Raw genomic sequence first — 6,695 nt, forward strand, 5'->3', positions numbered from 1 at the left:
ACTGAAGAGCACTGCTTGAGACTGATCCCTCCTTCAGGCATTACTGCCTGTGCTTGGCAGTGCCTGGCATGTATTAGGAGGACAGTAGTAACTCCAGCCATTTCATCTTTATATATAAAACAGATAAAAAGTAAAATGAAATAAAACAACAACATAGTATGGGTATGTGATGATGTTTGGGATAAATCCTCTGTCCTTTCTGTTTTCACTGCAGAATGGCAGTACATGTGAGTGAATTTTTATGTAAGTAGTTGCACATGCAAGATAAGGGGGGGAGCAATGTTTTATAGTCAGCTAATTGTCTCCATACAATTAGGCATGCAAAGGCTTGCTCATATAAAATGCCAACAGAAAGGAAATGGGAGGAGGTAGGGAGAGTTGGCACACTGCTTACAGATCATTAGTATTGTGCACATATTTAAAGGCTATATTGGCTAAATGGAGCTCTTCTAAAAGAGAAAGAGTGTACTATAAAAGAAAGATGACAATACCCAACAAATTGGGCAGCTGCTGTGTATGCTTTGTGAGATTATTAACTTTCAGATGCTGGTGGCCTCACAGTTCAGATCTACATGGTGGAGGGGATGCTGCCATCTCCTGGTACTTATCTGTAGTGAACCAGCAGTCCAGAAGCTGTGGGCCATCAGTTGCTCATTCTTCTAGTTTAGCATTATTTAAAGTTGCATATTAAAAGCAATTCTAAAATTATTCTTTGGAGAACAATCTGTAAACTTTGGATATGAAAACACTGCCATGTTTCAAGGTTTCCATCTTTGTGGGAATAAATACAGCCATCTGGATGTTTTCAGCTCCTCCTCATTTAGCTAGAAGATGTGCTGAAACAGTCTAACAGCGTTTGGAGCGACTGATTCATGACAAGTTCCCCCAACAAAGTACTGTTACTCTGTGACAGTAATGAAACTGTGTATCTTCATGGGTCCTGATCTGACTTTGTACAGCTGCTGGCTTGCTGAATCAAACCTGAAAACATAGAGTCAGCCCAAATATGGAGATGTTGTTATTTAATAGAGTCTGATAATTTTAATCAAATGAGAACTCTTAGTAGATGATGCAGCGCTGTCTAACACAATTCACAAGCTGTGCCAACATCTTGACTGATCAGAAATGGCCAAGAGAAATGAGATATTTTGATCTTATATTAGTAGGGTTCTATATGGAAGGTTCTAGATTTATCTAGTGATTTTTAAGATGAAGATCACATAGGATACCTGGCTATCTCTGCATGATCAAGGTGCTGGGAGAAAAGGAAGTGGTCTCGATGTGGAGAAGAGGATGAGGAAAGAAAAGAAGCATTTGTTATTGGCTCATATAGATATCTCAATGGGCAGTGGTAGGAAACCCATGCCCAATCATCACCATCCATTATATCTCCTAATGAACCTTGTGTAAGCCACCCTTTTCTTTGCTATGAAAAAAATAACTGATGAGAGAAACTTAAGGAAGAAGGTTGATTTTGGTTGACAATTTGAGAGTATAGTGCATCATAACAGGGAGTGCATTTTGGCAGGCAAGCCAGGTGGCTGGTCACAAATTTTTGTAGTCACAAACTAGAGATTCAAATGCTGAAGCTTAATTTTTTTTTCTCCTTTTTATTCAGTCCAGAGCACCATGGAATGGTGCTGCCCCAATATAAGGAGGGTCTTCTAGTATTTTCACAAACAAGCCCAGAGGTTTGATTCCTACGTGACTCTAGATCCTGCCAAGCTGCCAATCAATATCAACCATCACATTCTCCTACCTGCACGGCGCAGCTGCCTGACTGGGTCATTAACTGACCTTCCAGCCTCTCCGCAGCCTTTGATATAAGATGTCTCTTGGATATAGTCTCCTAGAGTTGAATTATCCTGGTCCATGCTGATTCATTTACAGATTTAACTATTTATTCAACAAACACTGTTGAACATAGACTAATGACCTGAAAGTATATTAAGAACAGAAAAACAGCATGAGAAGTGATCTTTGATATTAAAGAACCCATTGCTTTCTCTTGGGTGTACCGAAATATTCACCATGTACCAGAAGCTATGCCAAAGACTTTACATTCTCTTAGTTATCCCTTCGGTTCACAATATTTACTCAGACTTGTTGTGTGTCAGACATTGTAAATGTAAAGATGAACCAATGCTAAGTGAGATGACATTCCTCAGCTCTTAAATGCTGTTGTGTTGGGGAAGGCAGGCAGACAACCAATAGGTTGTACCATGGCATGACAGACTTCTGCCCTGAATTTGGCTAGTCAGGGCTTGGTTCTCTATACTGAGAAACCAAGTAGTGTCTCAAAAAAGTGACTAGGCCTATTGTTTTTCTGATGGTGGCTGTGTGTGTGAGCAGTGACAAATTTCTTACCCAAATTTCTTAAAAACATGGTTTCATGTATTTTTTTTCTGGTGATTTCTTCAGATTCCCTTGGTCTGTTGGAGCCTTCAATAGATCCTTAATGTCTTCCTTTAATTCACTCTGTATCACTTTCCACAGTCTACCCAGGTCCTTGATGATGCCTGCCATGCCAGGAAAAGAACAGAAGTGTGGCACAGCTTGCACACAGCCATCATGACAGTAGTGTGTGTATCTCAAAGATGAGTAGGTATTATAGAAATTAAGAAATCAGAGGCAAGGGGAAGTGGAAAGGGAAAGTAGGTAGAAAAGAAAGGTGTTTCTGGAAGCCCCAAGGAAAACTCCTGGAGTAAGAAGCCTTGGGTCTATTTTTACACATGGGCAAGCTGAGGTTAGCTGGTAGTAAATCCAGGACTGATCTCACCATCCTTGAGTTCCGTCCCTGGGGCTGGCTTCCACATGGGTTAGAAACACATTTATGCCAGTGTTTCAAAGCTTGAAAAATACTATACATACCCAACACATAAAAGTAAAGCCTACTTTATTATAAAACAAATACCATGTAATTGGCTCTAGGATTAAGGATGCTAACTAACACTCTGGGTACCCACTGTAGGTCTCTTGTGGTCTGCATCTCCTGAACATCCCGTGTTCTCTGGGATTTGTCCACAGACTTCTAGAAGTGTGCTTCTAAGTGCTGTTGCACTTAGTCTGAACTTGTAGCACAAGGAACAGCGCAGCGCTTCCTTGTGCCTGGCTTCCGTATGTCTACAGAATCCTAAATTTATAGGATTCCCATATCTCATGCATAACTTACTTATACTCTCGTGTAGGATTTGTGATACAGATGCATCATTTTGAGTCGATGAGTATTTGACTGCTCTCAGCTTTAGTGATCGGGAGCATCCTCATCTATGCTCCTTATTCTACATATGAAGAAATTTGTTGAACAGTGCGGCTTTTCCCCATATCAGCTTCCTAAGATGTGGAGTCACCATGGAAACAAATCTCTCAGCATGTCTGTGAGAGAGTTTCTAGGTCAGATTGATGGAGGTTATAAGATCCACCCTGAATGTAGGTAACAGCATTCTACGGGCGAGAGTCCTGAACTCAGTAAAAAGGAAAAAGTGTTCATATCTCTTATGAGCAGTAGCCTTCGTCTCTCTCTACTTTCTGATTGCGCATGACTCACGCTCCGGCTGTCATGCCCTGGTTCCTTCCACGATGGACTTGACCCTCAAACTGTGAGCTAAAGCAAACTCTTCCCCACTTTGCTTTTCTCAGGTATTGTGTTATATCAACAACAAAAGCAAGTATCGGAGGCAGACACTGAGGAGTGGAATTGCCAGGTCACAGAACAACCCTGAAAGATAACGCTAAACACTTTCAAGAGCTAATATTGCAACTTAAGTTTGCACCTGTTGTTTACAAAGCCCCATCTTTTTTCTGTGTCCTTTACAATATAATTTGGTATTGTATATCTTTTCAACCTTAGCCCGTCTGATGAGCTGAACACTATCCCACTGTGATTTTAACTTGAGTTTCCTTCATGACTAGTGATGTTAAGCAACTTTCTGTATATTTATTGGCCATTTTCCCAGTACTATTTATCAGATGGCCGCTTCTTGGCATATGGTTTAAGGTTAAGAGCCTTAAGGATGAATGCATCTAGTTTCCAAAGACAGTGCACTGTTTTTTCAGCTCTCCAAGTTCATGGTTCTCATTACTCCTTTTAACAGAGACACCCTCCAGATTTGTGGGGCTCTGTTTTTTCTCACTAAGTGGCTCTCTTGAGGCAAACTTTTCTATATGTGGATTTGGTTCAGTAAATGTACAAAATCAAGGACAGACCGACGAGAAAGCCACTGAAGGCCATTGGCCAGGTCACCAAATGGTCTCTTGGATGTTGGTGGGTGAACACGAGTTCAGGAAAACATGAGTATTTTCCCACCGTTTACTGAGTAAAAGTCTCAATGGACATGTTACTATGAATTTACGATGTTCTTTGAGGAGTTTGGGTTAGTTCTGTCATAAAAACCCTGGCATATGGAGACTCGGGTCTGGTTCCCACACATTTAAGGCTAAAGAGAGAGCACAGCTACATTTTCTTAAGGTCAGCTTACTGATGTCTCCAAGGATAAAAGCCACCTTCTGATTGAAGGCTTGCTTTCATCATCTTTTTGGCAAAGGACTCCCAAGTTCCATTCCCCCGGGATGATCAACTCGAGTTCTCTTTTGTCTGTTGTTCCGAAGAACTCACTTTGGCAGGGATGAGGGGTATTGCAGGCCTTTCTGTTTTAATTTCCAGATTTTACAATCAGACCCAAGAAGACAATTGCAACCAATGAAAGCCGTCCACTAGGGATGCAGACTAAGCTACAAAAACACACACAACAGCAGCCATGGACAGAAATCGAAGCCTTGTTTTCAGCCTTTGCCAAAGACTATTTGGTCTTGAAATTGCAAGCTAGGTTAAATCCATGCTCCCTGCTATTGTTAACCTTGAATCAGAACAGGCTGAAAAGATCCTAGCCTATGAATCTAATAACATAGTACCTATAGGCCTCCAAAGAAAAGCTATTAAGTTGTCACAAATCTTTGAACAATTCTCTTTGTATTAGCTACAATTCTGATTGTAAGCAATAGCCACTAATTTTACTTGTCCTGTGGAATGGGAGAATTTTCTGGAGAATGTTAAAGGCTTACAGACCTAGTGGGAATAGGTTCAGGTAGGCTTAGAAAATGAGCCAGGATCTGGCAAGGAGCAGAATGTTGGAATTGGAGGAGTGTGGTGCTGGTCTCATGGAAGGAAGAAAAACAGGCTGATGCTGGACTCTCGTCTTTTTTTGAGCAATGCATCTTGAGCACAGAATCGTGAACAGTGGTCTTTGTTGTAGTCATTTTGTCTCATTGTAGAACTTTTATCAACTCTCCTCAATTCTGTTTTCAGTGCACACGCACATGTGTGTGTGTGTGTGTGTGTGTGTGTGTGTGTTTCTGTGACTGCATGTGTGTGCATGTATATGGTGGAGGCCAGAGGTCAAACTTATGACAAGATTCTTGAGACAAGATTCTCATTGACCTGGAACTTTCCAAGGGGACTAAATCATCTGGCCAATCAGCTCTAGGGAAAAGATGGGCTCTGAGTTTCCAAACCCGGGTCCTCATACCTGATTGGCAAGCACTTTATTGACTGTGCTACTTCACCAGCCCCTCTTCTTGGTTCTTCTAGTTGCAGAGCTAAAGCTAAGCTGACTGCTAACCTTGCTTTGACATTGCTTGTCATCTTCTTCATGGGTTCAGTGATTCATCCAGGATTCTTCCTATATTGGTGTGTTGTAGCTCTCACTTGCAGCCTGAGTACTCTAACCATGACCCTAATGATGGGAGAAGGGATCCAGCTTATGTTGTGCTTTAAGGAAGATGAGGGAGAAAATGCCTGATGGCTTTACATCATGCTAGAAAGACATATGCAGCTCCAGAAGACTCTTTCTTTCTTTCTTTTTTTTTTTTTTTAAAAGGAGCTCTGGTAAAGTTTTATTAAAGGAAAACTTTTTACTTTTCACCAGTCTGTTCTGGCATGCTTGTAATAATGTCAGAATCACCTGGGTCAATGATGGCCAGTGTGCATACTCTGTAGTATTTTCCACACGCTGTGCCCAACATCAATGTAGTGATGGACACCAGTTTTAGCCAACATGGCATAGTATTCTATTTCAGATATCCTCAAGGCGAGGCAGTTGTTGGCGAGGATCACCAATTTCGCTTTGCCCTGTCTGATCATCTTCAGAGTCTGTTTGTATCCCAGCACGTACTTCCCACTTTTCATAACAAGCTGGAGCCGAGAGTTGATCGACTCCAGAGACTTTTTCATCTTCTTTGCTGCCACCATCTTTCTGCCTTAGGTGCGGGACGGCCCCCAACCAAGACCAGCCGCCAAGATGGCCGGGGAGCGAGAAAGGAAGCCAGAAGACTCTCTCTATTGGCTGATTTTCTGTCTCTGTCACAATGACCTATTTATTGCCTTTAGTTACACAGATTTTGGAGAATAGGACTCACTGGGTATTGCATATCCTGAGAAGATAGATGCTGAGTTATCTGATAAATTAAATGATTGGTTTTGAAATTGGTATCTCACAGTCTTAAGAAACCTCAGGAAATACGTAAAAGGAGCTTAGTGAGCTGCACTGAAGCATAAGTTTCTTCCTCAGCTTTGTTCAGAGCTTACATAGTCATATATATTTATATGATTATATAGTCAAAGGTGCTGCATTAAATGATGTTTGCTTGTTAATAGTTTGTTTTAATTCATGCAATACTTGGTTTGGAGAAGATAAACT

General features: G+C 41.3%; 1 pseudogene; it reads right to left on the bottom strand.

Annotated features, from left to right (window-relative positions):
- Positions 1-5,885: 5,885 nt before the first annotated feature.
- LOC101994234 lies at positions 5,886-6,314 on the bottom strand (annotated as a pseudogene).
- Between the last annotated feature and the right edge of the window lie 381 nt (positions 6,315-6,695).

The sequence above is a fragment of the Microtus ochrogaster genome, unplaced genomic scaffold (genome assembly GCF_000317375.1).
Source record: "Microtus ochrogaster isolate Prairie Vole_2 unplaced genomic scaffold, MicOch1.0 UNK1, whole genome shotgun sequence".
Classification (NCBI taxonomy): domain Eukaryota; kingdom Metazoa; phylum Chordata; class Mammalia; order Rodentia; family Cricetidae; genus Microtus; species Microtus ochrogaster.